Below are 18,845 nucleotides of genomic sequence, written 5' to 3'. Positions count from 1 at the left end.
AATTACTTGGTCAAGGTCACCCAGCCAGTGAGGATCAGCCTGGGATTGAACCAAGGCAGTTTGGCATCAAATTCCATGACTTTAGCACTGCACATGCTATTTCCCTCGAGGGTTAAGTTCCCTATAATCTCCCCTCCTGTATCGTCCTGAGCATCCTCATGGGGACTGCTCCTCCCTTTCTGATCATCCATTTTGGCCAGGGCCTTTTCTCCCCTCATCCTACCTGGAGAGACTCAAGCCAGGAGGACCAAGTAGGGTCAGACATGGATCCCACCCCCATCTTGGGTAATACAACCTTTGAGGCCTTGCCTGGGGCTCAGAGGTAAACATAGCTTGCTTTTAGCGAAATTTTGATATGAGTACTAGTTTTTTAGTATCATCTAAACGAATTACTGAGATACAGCCATCAGCTGTTTTGCTCCTGACTTGCAGCCATGGGGCTATGACCAGAGCCTTGTTAATCATTAGGCCATCTGGGCAGTGACCCGAAGCACCTATCCATCAAGAATTTCAGACATCTTTGGAATAAGTTAGGAACAAGCTGGGGTTTTCACATAAGGCTGCGTATACAGCTGGTGGGATGTAAATGAATCCTCCTTCTGCTAAGGTAGGCAACGCCCTCAAGGGAACACTGCAACACTGCTGACATGTGTTCTTTTACTTTTAATAGCAGTGACGCTGGCATTAGCACCCGCATTTTACAGACAAGGAAATGGAGGCTCAAAGAGGTTTAACGAGCTCCCCAAAGTCACTGCCAGTAAGAGGCCGAGCTGGGTGCGAGCCGGGATTGCTGTGCCCAGTGCCTGTGCTTTTAATGCAGTCCTGCCGCCTCCAGAGAGATGGATGGAAGGCGGTCTTGATGAGGGTACAGCCTGGCCCATTCCTCCTCTTGTCTTATCTCATAGCCGGTGTGGGGTAACAGTGCTTGCAGCAAACGCAGGACGGTGCCCCATAGGACCCTTCTGTGACAGAGATACAAGCGTTCTGGCTGGGAGAAAGGGGAAGGGAAGGATGTTGAGACGACTTCAAGAAAGAGGTGGCATTTGAAAGGGGTCTTTGACAGGAAGAGGGACTCTCCATTTAGGGCTGTGTACACATGCGTGAATTCATCCAATAAATATCCCTTGAGCCCCTACTATGTGCCAGACACCACGGTGATCACACAGTACATGTTGGTGAGTAGAGGAGACGTTGCCCTGCTCTCCAAGCTGCAGTCTAGAACTTTCTGTGATGATGGAAATGTTCATGCTGTGCAGTGGAGTAGCCACTAGCTGCGTGTGGCTCCTGAGCACTTGAAATGTGGCTAGCTTAAGGAACTAACATTTTGATTTTGTATGATTTTAATGAATCAGCCACTTGTGGCTACTCTACTGGATGGTGCAGGCTCCGGGGAAAGGCAGACATGAGCATAAATCGCTTATGGTGGTAAGTGCTATGCTGGAAACCAGATGCAGTGGGTTTAAAATGATGGCGAATATCACCCTGCAATCCCCCTTCTGGGCATAAACCCAGATAAAACTGTAATTCACAGAGATACACGCACCCCTTTGTCCATAGCAGCACTAGTTACAATAGCCAAGACATGGATACAACCTAAATGTCCATTGACAGATGAATGGATAAAGATGTGTTACATATAAACAATGGAATACTACTCAGCCATAAAAAAGAACAAAATGATTCCATTTGCAGCAACACGGATGCAACTCAAGCTTATCATACTTTGTGAAGTCATTCAAAAAGAGAAAGACAAGCACCATATGATATCACTTTTATGTGGAATCTAAAATGTGGCACAAATGAACCTGTCTACAAAGCGGAGACTCACAGCCGCAGAGAACAGACGTGTGTTTGCCAAGGACTGGGGAGAGGGATAGACTGGGAGTTTGGGATAGGCTGATGCAAACTATTAAATTTAGAATGGATAAATACCAAGCTCCTGCTGTATAGCACAGGGAACTGTGCTATATCTAATCTCCTGGGATAAACCATGATGGAAAAAAATATTAAAAAAAAATAATGTATATACGTGTAAAACCGAGTCACTTTGCTATATAGCAGAGATTGTCACAACATTGTAAATCAACTATACTTCAATTAAAAAGATAAAAACATGATGGGACACAGCCCCTTTAGAAAATCAAGGGAGTCCCTCTTGGAGGAGGTGACATTTCGGTGGAGACCTAGAGGGTGTGTGTGGCCATAGGAAGAGGTGGGGTGCATCTTAGGTGGAGAGAGATGTTTATGAAAAGGTTCTGAAGGAGGAAGGGATTGGGTGCTCGAGTCTGTGAAAGGAGATCAGTGTAGTGACGTGCAGTGGACGGGTAAGAGGGTATGAAATGAGGGAAGGGTGGGAGAGACAGGTCTGATCACTTGCGGGCTTGGGTAAGGAATTTGTCCACTTGGTTAGAGTGTGAGGGAAGCCACTGAAAGGTCTTGTGCTCCATGCTGCCGTGTGGAGGAGGGATTGGAGGTGGCCACAGTGGAATTAAGAACTCTGGGGTGGGGCCTGCAGCAGTGGTGGAGATGGGGGATGGTGCCACAGAGCAGAGTGATGGCTTCAGAGATGAGAGAAGTGATTGGCTTTACAGCTGGTCTGGATGTGGAGGGCGAGGAAGATTTCAGAATCAAGGGTGATGCTCAGGCTCTTGGAAGAGTCACTGGGCAAATGGTGGCACCATTTCCAAAGAAAAGAAAGCTTAAAAAAAAAAAATCAAGAGTCCAGGCTGTTGGATGGTCACCCAGATGGCTGTTGGAGTCGGCGGGAATGCTGAATGTTTATGTAATTATGTTTCATCTTGGTGGACTGAGTTTGTATACACACTCCATGTGGGCGGGCAAGCATTCATGTTTGTGCACATCTCTGCTTTGAGTAAAGTGAATGCATACGTTTGGTGTGGGATGACTGTGTATGCATATTAATGTCCACATTTTGGATGAGTGTATGCGAATGTGTGGGCTTCCCTGGTGGCTCAGTGGTAAAGAGTCGGCCTGCCACGGCAGGAGACACAGGTTCAATCCCTGGGTTGGGAAGGACCCCTGGAGACGGAAATGGCAACCCACTCCAGTATTCTTGCCTGGAAAATTCCATGGACAGAGGAGCCTGAGGGCTACAGTCCATGGGGTCTGAAAGACTCAGACACTTACCGACTAAACAACAGCAGCAACAAAGTGAACACACGTCTTTAGCTGTGGGTGCAATCAGTGTGTGTGAGTGTGTGCATCTGCTTATATGTAGGGTGAATATGTGTGCAGGTTGTGGGGTGATGAGTGTGCAAATTTGTGTGCATGTGTGAACGCAGCTGGTGTGAATAGACGCAAGGGTGGGGCTGGATGTAGCTGTGCACCGCTTCCTATGGGTGTGTGCGTGCAGGGTCTGTATGCGTGCCTCTATTGGGGGCCGTGTGTGCAGATCTGTGTGTGTCTGTCCTGTGCATGCACATTGGAGCACAGGTGTGAAGGAGTGTGTTCAGGGATAGGCTTGATGGGCGTGTGTGCCCATCTGTGTTCACTGTGAGCGTGTCTGCCAGTGCCCACTGGCGCTCCTGTGCCTGCAAGTCCCAGAGGCAGCAGCTTGCAGCACATATTATGACATGTTTATAGGTCTCTCAACCTTAATGCATTTAAAATTTTTCCAACCCTAGGTGATCCCGGTGGACTGCAGAGCCATTTGTTTCTTGCTCTGCTTTAAAAAGAAAGTTTCCAGAGTAAGATCCCTTCTTCCTCCAGCCTGTCAGCAGTACCTGATTCTTGAGGACTCTTGACGGGAGGAAGACCCAGACCAGGGTGTTGAGATGGTGTGGACAGGGCAGGGGGCACTGAAAACTAGCTGGGGAGGGGGCTTTTGAGTGTGAGGAGGAGGAGCAGGCTGGGGTGGCCTGCGGATGATGAGGTGGGAAGCCCCAGGATACGGAAGCCCCAGGACGTGCAAGATAGCACTTTTGATCTCCTTGCATGCTCACTTTCTCTCCTGTCCATCTGTGAACTTGTACCTGAACCTCTGCTTCTCACACTACACACTCTCCTTGGGTAAGTGAAAGTGTTAGTCAGTCAGTCATGTCCAGCTCTTTGCGATCCCATGGACTGTAGCCCGCCAGGCTCCTCTGTTTGTGGAATTCTCCAGGCAAGAATAGTGGAGTGGGTAGCCATTCCCTTGTCCAGGAGATCTCCCCGACCCACCTTCCCAATCGAGGGAAAAAACCTGGGTCTCCTGCATTGCAGGCAGATTCTTTACCGGCTGAGCCCCCAGGGAAGCCCCTCCTTGGGTAACTTAACCCTTAACTGCTCTGAGGCAAGTCCTGATACCTTAAATCCCTTCTCAGGTTCTTCCTGGCATCCCGAGAATGCCTCAAGTGCCTTCAACAACCACCAGTGTCTGCTGTCTCCCTCCCAACCCTGTAGAAGTGCAAAGTCCCCTGGGCTGAAAGGGCTGCAACTCCTGTGTCACTGTGCTTAGGGTCCTGGGGTGGGGTGGGGGGCTGTTGCTGACTCAGCTGCTGGCAGATACCCAGGGAGGTGGGAGAGAAACGTCCCTCAAACTCCTGCTTGTGTTTATGGGGGCATCTTGCGTCAGGTCCTAGGGCCGAGGCTGCTGGGATGTGCTGGGGAACCAGGTGACACCGTGGAGCTGTGCTCAGAATTACCTCCACCTTTGTCTTTGGACCAAGATCTGGGCTGCAATTCTCCCTTCCTTTAGGATGAGTTTTCCTTCCGATTCTCCTTCCATCCTCACACCAGAGCTGCTGGTGTGAGGCCTCGCCCTCCTGCAGTCACGCCTGAGTCCACAGACAGACTCTGGATGGATCCCTGCATCCTTTGGTCCCACCCACCACCCCTTCCGGTGATCATCCTTTGATACCACCATCTGCTAATCCCATGGTCTAGTAACTGGGGTCTTATCTGAAAGAGACATTTATCGTAACACATTTTTCTAGCCTCAGGTCAGGAGCTGCAGCTTGTGGGATGCAGGCTCCAGGGGTCCCTTTCTTGAACTTTGATCAGCCACAGACCTGAAGGACCCCACACTCTGACACAAGGGAACAAGCCTCCCGCTGGGTCTCCTTTATTTCCTGTTTGCACCACAGGGCTCCCTGAGGCAGACTGTGTGGCATCCCTCCCAGGAGGAATTCTGTCTGTACACCCAGTGGATAAAAGGGCAGGAAAATCCCCTGCAGAGACCCGTGGAGACTCTTTCCTGAAACGTAATAAATTGTTAGGGCCCATTTGGTGACTTTTAAAAAAAGGCTTTAATGTTTTGGTGAATATGCTTTATGAAATTGCTGGGTAGAGGCAGGGTAGCTTAATGGATAAGGGCATGGATTGTAGAGCCTGACTCCCTGGTTTGACTCCTGTCTTTGCCGTTTACTGGCTGGGGGTGTGCTATTGGTCTCTATGTGCCTCCGTATGCATGTCCTCTCAGATGGAGATAATAACAGTATTCACTTCATAGCATTATTGTCAGGATAAGGTGAGTTACCATAAGTAAGGGGATTACAACAGCTCACAGCCCTAGTAAGTATAAGCCTCCTCATTATTAAACAGTTCAGCAATACAGAAGAAACCAAAATTCACACCAAATGCTACATTCCAGGGGACCTTCCTCCAGTCATCTCTCTTCGTGCTGAAGCATATATAGTTCTATATAAATATGATTTATGATATGTATGGTTCAAATACTTACCCCCCTCCCAACTTAACTGTGTGTCTTAGAGATTTTTCCATATCACTCCATACAGAGCTATTTCACTCTTTGAAAATTAATACTAGGCAGTTTATTTGCCTAATCTGTCACTGCCAGGGGGGCGTGGAGGTTGTTTCTAATTTTTCTCTACTATAAACAACACTGTGTATTCCTGCCCACGTAGTGCTTATGCATATGTTTTCTTGCATTTGGGCTGTTATCTCCTTGGGCTAAATTCTAGAGGTGAGAGTGCTGGGTCAAAGAGTACCACACATTTTACATTTTGATACATATGGCCAAGCTGCCCTTTGGAAAGGTTGTACCAATTTACATCCTCCCTCTCAATGACGTCCCTTTTTGAACCTTTTTCATTTTCACTCTGGGTCGCTCATCAGATTACCCTATGCCCCAGGTGAGGCCACCTGACCGAAGAAGAAGAAAGCTGGGTGAACACATATTTTTTTGATTAGTCCGTGAGATCATGAGCTGCCTGGGAAAGGTTGTCACTGGGGCACTTCCTGAGGGTGGCTGTTGAGGTGTGCAGGGCAGCTGGTGCAGCTCTTCCCCAAGCAGAAAGGGTGAACCACGGAGCATGAGCAAGCCTGTTAGAAAGCGACTTTGATGAATGCTGAGCTTTGTTCTCTCCAGGCTTCTCATGGAAGCAGCCTGGTTGATTTGACCCGATTTTGCATGTGAACAGGGCTTCGAAGGGCAGATTGCTCATTGCAGAGATGGCAGAGACACGAGCACCCATTGCAGGAGCTTGTGCACGGACTAGGTCACCCCCCCCCCCCCCACCCCGGGAGGTGGAGGCTGATTCCTTTCCTCTTGAATCTGGGCCAGCTCGGTGCTTTGGTCGATGGGTTCTGGTGGAAATGACGCCCTGCCTGAACTTCTGAACCACAAATTTGGGAGCAGAATAAAATGGTGACTGTTTTACATCTCTAAATTCTTGGGTGATTTGTTACACAGCCATGGACCGTGTGGCCACTGCTTATTGGGTGCAGTGCAGCAATTTTCAAACTTTGGGTACCTGGGAATCAACTCTCCTTGAGACTCTCCTTGAGAATGCAGATTCCTGGCTTTTCTGGTGGTCTAGTAGTTAGGCATCTGCCTGCCAATGCAGGGGACACAGGTTCAATTCCTGGTCTGGGAAGACTCCACGTGCTGCAGGGCGACTAAGCCTGTGTGCCGCAACTGCTGATCCCATGCTCTAGAATCCTGTGGACGGCAACTTGAGAGGAGCCCCCCCTCGCTGCAACTAGAGAAAGCCGGGGGGCAGCAACGAAAACCCAGCATAGCCAGAGAAAGAAATTAGAAAAAGAAGAATGTAGATTCCTGGGACTTCCCTGGTGGACTGGTGGCTAAGACTCCACGCTCCCATGGCAGGGGCCCCTTGTCCCAACTTTGGTCAGGGAACTAGATCCCACATGCTGCAACTAATAGTTCTCATGCTGCGACGAAAGATCCCACATGTTGGAAGGAGGATCAAGTGTCCCATATGCTGCAGCTAAGACCTGGCACAGCCAAATAAATAAATAAGTAGTTTTTAAAAAAGGATACAGATTCCTGAACCCCAGATTGGGGAATGTGCGTTTTCAAATGAGTGATCCAGGAAATTCTGACGTAAGTGGTACCAGATCAAAAACTTGGATGAGTCATTTAAGAGTGAGAGACTTGAATTTGAATTTTGAACCTGTGGCTATCATCCCCCTATGCCTTACTTCATCTGTGAAGTGGAGGCGATCATGGTTCCTACTTCATGCTGGTGTTGAGGGGGTTAAATAGGGTTAAGACCTGTAGAGCTTAGCACCATCCTGCCATGTGAAAAACACGGAGGAAATGGTTACTCTCATCACAGCGTCATGCAGTAGAATTCTTAAGTTCTTCTCCCTGCCCTTCGACATTAAGTGAAAAATGTTGTGTTTTGATGTATTTAACTCGGGAGAGGGTCCATAGTTTTATTCAAATTCTCAAAGGGTCCTTTGTCTAAAGAAGGTTGAGAAAGACCAAGAGCATGTGTTGGCCCTTTGACCTGGGTCCAGCCCCAGTGATCTCAAAAAGGCAGCAGTGAGCGGTCCTGAAGAGAGATCTCAGTTCCCTGCCCAGGAATTGAACCTGCGTGAAAACCAGGAATCCTAGCCACTAGACCACCACGGTATAGAGGCTAGAAGCAAAGTGGCCCTGACTTTTGCCCCTCTTTGAAAGCAAGACTGTTTCAAGGAGGCAAAACCCAGAGAGAAAGGGTATGGGCGTCCGCTCTAATGAGGAGGAGCACACTGAAGGGGAGGTATAAATCACTTATACAGGGCAGTTCTTTTGGGTCTTTGTTTACCTTTGGCCATTATCTTGTTTCTTTCTTCACACCTGCCCTGCCCTAGAAGCCTCCCCAAGATGTGTGAACAACTTTTTCCTAAGGTAAATTCCGCTGCAGAGGCCTGTGGGGATATGTCCACCCTTATCATGGGGTGGTACCCACTCCCTTTTCACTCCCAAGGAATATTCTTGCATTTGTGCAGTGGGGGAAGTTTCCTTGACCTCGGGAGTGGTTATCATATCTCTTTACTCCAGCAGAGCTCAACTTTTGCCACTAGCTTTGTCCTTGGAATGTCTGGGGGAAAACAAAGCTTCAATTAGACTCCACTTGACAAATAACAGCTGTCCAACCCAGTGGCCCATCTATCTTCTACTTCACCAGGAGCCCTCCATCCTTCTGGCCAGAGCCTCTTGACCACACCCCATGAGTCGACTTCATTCCAGAGCGTGGAAGGATGACTTTAAAGGAGTCAGTCTCAGTGATGGCGGTTAGGGAAGAGAGTGGCCCAGCTGTTTAGGGAAGGGAACTCTGGATGCAGAAGCAGGCTTGTGGTGAGGGGCAACTCTGATGCTCCTGCCTGGGAGTCCTCAAAGAGCTCGTCCCAGCTGACTGCTCCGTCTGCCTTCCCCACGCAGGTGTGCGGGACCCATGGTTTAGGCTGGAATGTTAAGGCCAGCAGTGGTGTAGCAGCGGGAAAATTAAACTCCTGGTGTGTCCTTAGGAAAGCCACCTGTGTCTCAGCCTCAGTTTTCCTGTGGATGGAATGAGGAGTTAGGAGACCTGGGTGAGTTTGTGACCGTTCCTACCTGACTCTGGGACGCCTGCTCTCATAGGATGGGGGTGGCAAACCTGTTCTGAACCTGTGTCAGTGCTGCCCGAGTACTGGCTCTTTTTTAAAGGTATGGTTGAAGTACAATGTCATAAAGCTTCAGACAGACAACTTAGTGATTTGCAATTTTTTAAAGTTATACTCCATTTATAATTATTTATATAAGCAACAGTTAGAACTGGACATGGAACAACAGACTGGTTCCAAATTGGGAAAGGAGTACGTCAAGGTTGTATATTGTCACCCTGCTTATTTAACTTATATGCAGAGTACATCATGAGAAACGCTGGACTGGATGAAGCATAAGCTGGAATCAAGATTGCCAGGAGAAATATCAACAACCTCAGATACACAGATGACACCAACCTTATGGCAGAAAGTGAAGAACTAAAGAGCTTCTTGATGAAAGTGAAAGAGGAGAGTGAAAAAGTTGGCTTAAAACTCAACATTCAGAAAACTGAGATCATGGCATCTGGTCTCATCACTTCATGGGAAATAGATGGGGAAACAGTGAAACCAGTGACTGACTTTATTTTGGGGGGCTCCAGTGGCTTAGATGGTAAAGCATCTGCCTACAATGCAGGAGACCCAGGTTTGATCCCTGGGCTGGGAAGATCTCCTGGAGAAGGAAATGGCAACCCCCTCCAGTACTCTTGTCTGGAAAATCCCATGGACGGAAGAGCGTTGTAGGCTACAGTCCATGGGGTCGCAAAGAGTCGGACACAACTGAGTGACTCTACTTACTTACTTAAAATCACTGAAGATAGTGACTGCAGCCATGAAATTAAATAGACGCTTGCTCCTCAGAAGAAAATCTATGATCAACCTAGACAGCATATTAAAAAGAAGAGACATTGCTTTGCCAACAAACGTCTGTCTAGTCAAAGCTATGGTTTTACCAGTAGTCATGTATGGATGTGAGAGTTGGACTATAAAGAAAAATGAGCACCAAAGAACTGCTGTGTTGGAGAAGACTCTTGAGAGTCCCTTGGACAGCAAGGAGATCCAACCAGTTCATCCCAAAGGAAATCAATCATGAATATTCATTGGAAGGACTGATGTTGAAGTTGAAACTGCAATACTTTGGTCACCTGATGTGAAGAACTGACTCATTGGAAAAGACCCTGGTGCTGGGAAAGATTGAAGGCGGGAGGAGAAGGGGATGACAGAGGATGAGATGGTTGGATGGCATCACTGATTCAGCGGACATGAGTTCTCCAGGAGCTGGTGATGACAGGGAGTCCTGGAGTGCTGCAGTCCATGGGGTCGCAAAGAGTAGGATATGACTGAGTGACTGAACTGAACTGAACTGGCTGTATTCCCTGTGTTGTACAATATATCCATGTAGATTATTTATTTATATATTTATTTACTTGCACCACGTGGCATACTGGATCTAGTTCCCTGACCAGGGATTGAACCCATGCTCCCTTGCAGTGAAAGCATGGAGTCCCAACCACTGAACTGCCAGGGAATTCCCTAGCTTTTAAATTTTATACATAGTAGTTTGTATCTCTTAATCCCCTACGCTTGTCTTGTCCCTTGCTTCCTTCTCCCCACTTGTTCCTAGAGTGCTGTGTTGAGTTGGAGTCTGAGGTGAAATCTAGGATCAGTGGGAAAGGTCTCTGATGCTTTAGCAATGTCTGCCTGGCTGTGTCATGGGACGTGGCAACACATCCACTCATACGGAAATCTTAGTTTCATACAACATGAATTCAGTAATTCAGGTTGACACTTTTCGGATTTTTGCTGCATCTATGTGTTGCCTTTTTTTTTTTTAAATTGATTAATAGTTTAAAAAATTAATTTAGTTTAACATTATATTGCCTATTTAAGTAAATTAATTTTTAAGAACTATTAGTCAGTTTAATAATAATGAAGATAACACATAGATGTAGCAAAGTGTCAACCTGAATTTTGAAATTATATTGCCTATTTGGGGCTTCCCTGATGGCTCAGCGGGTAAATAATCCATCTGCAGTGTAGGAGACATAGGAGACACGGGTTTGATCCCTGGGTCTGGTAGATCCCCTGGAGGAGGAAATGGCAACCCACTCCAGTATTCTTGACTGGAGAATCCCATGGACAGAGGAGCCTGTGGGCTACAGTCCACGGGGTCACAGAGAATCAGACATGACTGAGTGACCAACACTTCCGCTTTCACTGCATTTCCTGTTTACATGATTACGAATGAAGATTGTTAAAAAATGAACAGCTTCATTGCAGAGAAGTCTAATTTCTATTCCTATTTCTTTCTTGTTCTCACCTTTCCCTCCAAGGGTAATCAATTTTATTTGCTTTTGGCTTCTCTTTCTATTGTTTCTATTTGAAAGGTATGTGATGCATTATTATGTTCCTAAAGTCGGGCAGATCCCCTGGAGAAGGGAGTGGCAGCCCACTCCAGGATTCTTGCCTGGAGAATCCCATGGACAGAGGAGCCTGGCGGGCTACAGCCCATGGAGTTGCAAAGAGTCAGACATGACTGCGCAGTTAACACAAACTTTCTTTAGATCAACAAAAGGACTGAAAAAAATTTTTTTTACCCAAATTTCTTTTTTAAAGTCATCTTTTTATTGATGTATAATATATGTACAGAAGAGTACACAAATCTTAAATGTACAGCATCATGCATTGAAAATCAGGAAACTCTAAAAGTAAATGGATCCATCTAATCACCCCTCAGATTAAGGAAGAGAATAATAATAATAAAAAAAGAAGTCATTTAACTATTAAAAAAAAAAAGAGAGAGGAGCTCTGACAGTTCTCCACAAGCACTGCTCATGTGTCTTCTGTTTGTGAGATAATTGGGCTTCTTCTGTGAAGTGCCTGTTTAAATCTTTGGCTCCTTTTTCAGTTGTGTGGTCTGTCTTTTAATGGTTGGTTTGTAGGGCTTCATTATATCTTCTAGAAGCAAGTCTATTGTTGATTATAAATATTACAACCATCTTCTACTCTTTGTTTTGTTTTTTCTTTCTCTCAGTGGTGTCCTTTGATAAACAGAAGTTCTGGATTTTAAAGCAGTTTAAATTTTCAGTCTTTTCCTATGTGGTTGGTAATTTTTTTATTCTGTTTAAGAAGTCGTTGCACCCCAAAGTCACCAAGAAATTCTCCCATGTTTGACATAGAAGCTTTATTTTATCTTTAAAAATTTAGGATACCTGGAATTGATTTTTGTGTACAGCAAGGTAGGGGTCTAAATTAAATTACATTTTCTCCATATAGCTAACCTGCAGATCTAGCACCATTTGTTGAAAAGATAATCCTTGTCGCCATGCACTGTAGGAATCCCATTTTTAAAAATCTGAGTATCAACTGAATCATGGGCTTGATGTGCTAATTTATTTTTCTCCTGTGTTATCTTCTAAGAGTTTCATAGTTTTACATTTCAGGTTTAGGTTAGTGATTCATTTTGAGTTAATTTTTGTGAAGGCTATAAAGTCTGTGTCTGTTTATTTGTTTTTGTATGTGGGTGTCCAGCTGTTTCAGCTCCATTTGTTGGAACTAATTTATTTTTGTAGTTTACGTTAAAATAAACATATACTTATGAAAATAAGAAGTGCTTAATCTGCACTGAATCACCTAAAAGCATTTTACATCCCATGCTTTAGGAAACACTACAGTGGGATGTTGCAATCACAGCAGTGAATAAGAGAGGGTTTTCTGTAGGAGTAAGTTAAACAGAATCTTTAAGAATTTATTATATAAGAAGTTCCTATTTGTTTTAGAAATAATAGAAGATACAGATAAATAAAAGTCATCTATAATCTTCCTACCCAGGAGTAGGCACCTTACCATTTTGGTGTATTTTTTCCCCAGCTATTTCCCCTCAGTGTATATACATATACATATACTGTATTTTATAAAAAATGGTTAATGAATAGATCCTGTTTTGTACTCTATTTTTACTTATTATGTCCTTAACAGCTCTTCATGTTGCTATGTTCTATTTTTGAATAATCATTTTAATGGATGTTGGTGCTTGATATGCTAACTGGCTCCCATTTCCTCCCTTCTTCTAAACACAGACCCTATCCCCTTCTTTAATCTCTGTCTTCTGGACTCCTATTTTGTTTGTACCCACCACCATGGCTTAAGAAATAAAGCCAAAGGACTCTGTGTTTCCTTTCCTGATTCCATTTTCTTTTCTGCCCTTAAGTAACTATTATTCTAGAACTAGTACTTCTCATTTCTCATACATAAAAATATTCCCATTACAGTATGCAGATATACTATCAATAATATATAGTATTGCTTTGTAGGCTTTAAAACTTTATATATGTAGTGATATCCTACTATATACATCCCTTTTCAGACTGCTTTCTTCACTCAAAATGGTGCTTCTAAATTTTACTCACGTTGCTATATGTAACTTTCATTTATTCATTTTAACTGCTGTCTAGTATCCCATTATCAGTATACTGCAATTGACTTCTCCATTTTCCTTTTGTTCCCCCTCCCTTTTGAACCTCCCTCCCGCTTGGCCCCCTTCTCACCCCTCTAGGTTGTTGCAGAGCCCCGGTTGAGTTCCGCGAGTCATCCAGCAAATTCCCATTGGCTATCTATTTTACATACGGTCGTGTATATGTTTCCATGCCACTCCCTCCGTTTGTCCCATCCTCTCCTTCCTCCCACCATGTCCGTGAGTCTCTTCTCTGTGCCTGTGTCTTCACTGCTGCCCTGCAAATAGGTTCATCAGGACCATCTTTCCAGATTCCATATATATATATATATATATGCACTAATATCTGATATTTGTTTTTCTCTTTCTGACTTACCTCACTCTGTATAATGGACTCTATGTTCATCCACTTCATTAAAACTGACTCAAATGCATTCCTTATTATGGCTGAATAATATTCCATTGTATATATGTACCACAGTTTCTTTATCCATTCATCTGTCAATGGACAGCCCTTTTCTACTGATAATAAAGATAAAGAGTGATGCTATGTTCTTGTGAAATCTGTAAGAGTTTCTTTAGCATTCATATCCTGAATCAAAACTGCAGGGTTGAAGGGTGAACATTCCTTTAACTTTACTAGATATCAGCCAAGTTGCTCTCTAAAACAGTTATACAAATCTATAATACTATCAGCAATGTGTGAAATTTCCTGTTACTTTAAATCCCGAGTAACCCTTGGTACTGTTACATTTATAATTTTCCCCCATCTGATGTGTGTGAAATGGAATCAATGTTAGCCAGGATCCAGTTAGGACATCAGATACCCCACAAGGTACTTCAAACAGAGGGAATTTAATACAGGCAATTGGCTGCATAGAGGTTGGGGAGCTGGTAGAACAAGAAGGAAACACAGAGATCAAAGATGATAACTGCGGGAAGCAGGTGCCACTCTGAGGTGAGGGCTAGAGGAACAAAAGAAAAGATGCGGAGAAATTAGGACCTAAGAGCTCTGAGTGAGGGTTCTGGGGCACTCAGAACTTAGAGGGTTGCCACCAGCTGCTGCTGGTGTCTTGGAGGAGTCTGCAGAGGCTGGGTTTGAAAGTGCAGAAAGAAAGTGGAGACTGGAGCCAGTCGCTGCTGCTGCCACTCTGGGGTGGTGCTGTCAGGGAAGGAAGAAATAGGAACCCAGTCCTGTCTCCCCTTGCCCTGCCTGCCAATCTTCTTTGAGTGCCGCCCATAGCTGGAACCTAATAGGAAGCCAGCTAGACTTGGAATCTGGGAAGGGGAGTATGCAGAGTATGGCCCCAGGAGCAAGAGCAGACAGCAGAAGCGTGCATTCGGGCTGAGAGACATTAAGTAAATAACTTGCATAGCATCTCACTGTGTACATATTTCACCTAAGTTCTTTCCATTTTTATGAGCAGCTATTTTAAACAGTGCTCCACGAACACCTTTGCACATATGTTTTCCTTAGAATAAGTTTCTGGAGGTAGAATTACAGAGTCAAAGGGAATGCATATTTTTTGAGACATTTGATCCAGACTGGCAAAAATCACTGGAGGAGTAGGTTTTGAAGGAAAGGGAGTCCCTCCCATGATGTATTCCTGGAAAATACATCATAGAGCAGATGGCGACAGAGAGGACAGTCTTTCTACACTGGAGTGCTGTGTTACCCAGGGATTGCTTTCTTTCCAAGGAAAGAATGCTAGAAAATTACAGTTCTGACTATCCTACGTCACTAAAAGAGAAATACAGCCCTAAACTTCTGTATCATTTACACTAGTAATTTTGGCCTCTGAATTCTGTAAAAGAGATATAAATATCCATTATCCGTAGAAAAGCCACAGTGAGTGATAAATTGTACCTACAATTAGAGCACACCAGAATATAATTCCATAGTATCATTCATATAACTTGCCTCCACATGATACGTCCCCACACTAAATGCTCAATTTAATTACCTGAGGATTTGTTGACTTAATTGGGCTTACAGGGGCCAGGGGTGAGAATGAGGAATATGGGAGGCTAGAGGGGGCCTAGAGAGGGAGACAGTCTGAGTTTAGGAGGGTGGAGAGTGAGGACCATCTAGCACATGGGCATTCTGGAGAAGTTCAGGGAAGGAGGGCAGCATGGGGATGAAGGTGGGGCAGGGCTGAGGAAGAGCCTTGCCCACATCACAGTATACCTAAGATGACTCTCCTGGCCCAGATTTCATGGCCCATGTTTCTGCTCAGTTCTGTCAAGAGCACGAATCCCTAATTAGATGATTACAATCAGGAGTAGCAGGTAATCAAGAGGCTGGAGCTCCTGTTAACTGGGGGGCAGTTACCTATCTCCAAAGGAGCTGCTTCTCCCAGTGCTCACCTTGGAGCGGGGCCCTGCAGAGCAAACTGGATACTGTGGTGGCTTTGACTGGGCATTGGGAGCAATGCAGGGTCTGGGCATTGAAGAAAGCTCCTGATGATTTCTCCAGCTCTGGATGCTTTCTGAAATGCATGTCCAGGGCAGTTGGGAAAATGACCCTAAAATCTTCTCGAGCTCTGGCTCCTCTCTGAATTGCCTCCTGGATATCTCTAGCTGGATGCCCCACAGGCACCTCGGTATCATCCTGTCCCCAGTCAGGCAGGAACTGTCAGCTTGGCACACCACGAAACACTCAAAGCCCCATGCAGATACTCAAGAAATATTGATTAGATGAAAGAATACAGTTCAAAAGCAAAACCCGTCACTTTCCACCTGGAAACAGTTCTGCCTCTGGGTTGCCCTGTCCCTAATATCACCATCATCACTGTCAAGCTGTCCCTCCGCCTTCCTTCTTCTCACACCCTGCTGGTCAGAAAGTCCTCTACATTCTGCAGCGATTTCTCCTGAATCCATTCTCCACGTGTTGCCGTCCCAGACTGCCCTAGATTAGTCTCCTTCCGTACTCTGTGCCACTCTTCTGCCTCCTGATCTAAAACCTCCTGTGGTTCAGCATAAACTCAGACTTCTTTGTCTGGCCTTCAGGGTCCATCACTGGCCACCGTCATCCTCCAGTATCATCTATTCCTCCTCTGAGTGTCACCTGCTCCTGCCAAGCTGGCCTTCTGCTTATTCCTCAAACATATCCTGGGTTTGCTCGTCCTTATATCTGGGCTCATATCCCTGACCATACTCACCTCTCTTCATTGACTAATCCTGGATTTGATTCTCTCTCCCAGCACTAAGTTGGGAATCAGGTTGAACTCCCACTATAAGACCCGCTCCATGTTGCCATGCGTTTCTAATGATGATGAGAAAGCTGAGGCTCTGTTGTGCTCAGAGACGGTCAAGGCCACACAATTGGCATGAGTAATAGCCACCAACCTACTGGCTGTCTTCCATGTTTTAGGTATTCTCCTTGGGATTTTGCATGCTTTATTCTAATTCTCCCAATAAATTTACAATACATCATTCAAACGAAGATACAGCATTAAAGGATTCCACATCAGCTGTGCTCATTGCCAGGTAGGACTGATGGAAGGGATTGGCTCAGTTATGCCTGGAAGAACAGGGGCTTAGAATCCTGCTGAGGACACTATGGGTTACCTTGTGGATCTGGGTTCTTGGAGAAGGTGAGAGGAAGGAAAGGGGAGATGCAAAGGAAAATCCCTCTCTGTTTGTGTCAAATTGTTTCTCTCCTGGAAGAAGTTGAGATAAATTATGGGGGTTTAATTTAATTTGATTTTTTAAATTAAAAAATTTAAATTGAAATGCAGTTGATTTACAATGTTGTGTTAACTTCTATTGTACAGCAAAATGACTTGTATGTATACATATACATACACTATTTTTCATGTTCTTTCCCATTATGGTTTATTAAGGATATTGAATATAGTTCCTTGTGCTATACAATAAGACCTTGTTGCTTATCCATCCTAGATATAACAGCTTGTATCTGCTAATCCCCAATTCCCAGTCCACCCCTTCCTCAGGTCCCCTCTCCCCTGGCAATCACAATTCTGTTCTCTGTGTCTGTGAGTCTGTTTCTGTTTCATAGAAGTTCATTCGTGTCCTATCTTAGGTTTCACACAGAAGTGATAGCATATGGTATTTGACTTTCTCTTTCTGACTTAATTCACTTAGTATGATAATCTCTATCTGCATCTTGTTGCAAATGGGTTGCTTTTTAAAGGTATTAATATTAATACAGATTCTGATGTAGTGTGGCTCAGGTGGGCCTGGGATTCTGCATTTCTAACAAGCTTCCAGGTGATATCTGCGCTGCTGGGCCCCACCTTCTGACTAGCAAAGGTGTAGGAAAGCTCAACCTGTAGCAGTCTGCGACTAGGTCTGGGGTGATCTGTGGCCAGGGTCCAAGATCAGTCTGCTTGGGGAACTGGGTCAGTCCATAACTGAGAAATTAGGAATTGACCAGATTTTTGACTTTGACCAACAGGGCATCTGCCCTGCAGCCCTACAGCCATGGGTGAAGGAGGAAGAAGCGATGTCCCTGCGGTAAGTGTGGGAGGTAGAGCAGATCGGGGAGGGATTCCTGAGTCATCAGAGATAGCTGGTTCTTGAGAAATTGTCCTATCTCCTAGGAAGGGTTTGGATAAGAGAATAAGCTCCTTTCCTGTGGAGATAATGTCTCCTTCCTCCATTGCTCTGTGCCCCCTCCCATCTGCCATATGGTCCTGACAAGGACATGTGTGGGCAGTGCCACACCTAAGGGTCTTGTCCTCAGGGTTCAGTGGCCAACTTTGTATCAGTTTGGGAGGGGGACAGCATGAATAGAGAAAGGGAATAGTTGTTCTAGACTAGGAAAAAAAAAGGGAGGAAAGAAATCGACATGTATTGAGCTCCTCCTGTGTGCAAGGCACAATACCATGTGTTTTTATATTAGCCAACCATTTGATCTTCCCAGTGATGTAAAAAAAATTTTTTTACCTTGTTTTACAGACAAGGAATAAAGGCCTATAGTGGCTGAAGCACATATCCACGGTCATTTGAGTTTTGGTAATACGAGATCAGGCTTGAACAGATTGTATTGGAGGGACCCATGGTGTGGCTGTGGAAAGTGGCCAGGTGCAGTGGTAGAGGCCCTGGGATTGCCATACAAGGGGTTGCAGAGAGAGAAGAGATCATGGCAGGGCCCACTCTTACTCCTCAGGAATCAGGATCCCCAGGTTTTAGCTGGGGATACAGATTATACTTCCCAACCTCCTATGAAGCTGAGTGTGGCCATGTGTTAAGTCATGGCTAGTGAGGAGGGAGGGGAAGTGGTCCCTGAAGACCTTTACCACTTTTCACTTCTCTCTCCTTCCTGCTGGCTGGAACAAGGCTGTGAAGCTCAACCAGCTCTTTTGTGTCATGAGGGAGTAGGAATCTGAGCCCGGATGACTGCAGCCACCAAACTCATCTAGACCTCTACAGTCCATACCTGCAAGAGACATGAAACTCTGTCTTATCTAAGCCACCGTTCGTTTGTTTCTTCTTCTGTAAACTGAAAACAGTCTTAACAAGTAGAAAGGTCAAGGGCATATTCTTCATCCAGGGCTGCAGTTCTCAAACCCGGATGCACTTAGAATGCTTAACTCTTTCCAATATCAACTGAATGAGATTTTCTGGAGGGGGCAGGGCTAGGCATTGGTATTTT

The sequence above is a fragment of the Ovis canadensis genome, chromosome 1 (genome assembly GCF_042477335.2).
Source record: "Ovis canadensis isolate MfBH-ARS-UI-01 breed Bighorn chromosome 1, ARS-UI_OviCan_v2, whole genome shotgun sequence".
Classification (NCBI taxonomy): Eukaryota; Metazoa; Chordata; class Mammalia; order Artiodactyla; family Bovidae; genus Ovis; species Ovis canadensis.
The sequence above is the reverse complement of the archived record's forward strand: the minus strand, read 5'-3'. Positions refer to the sequence as shown.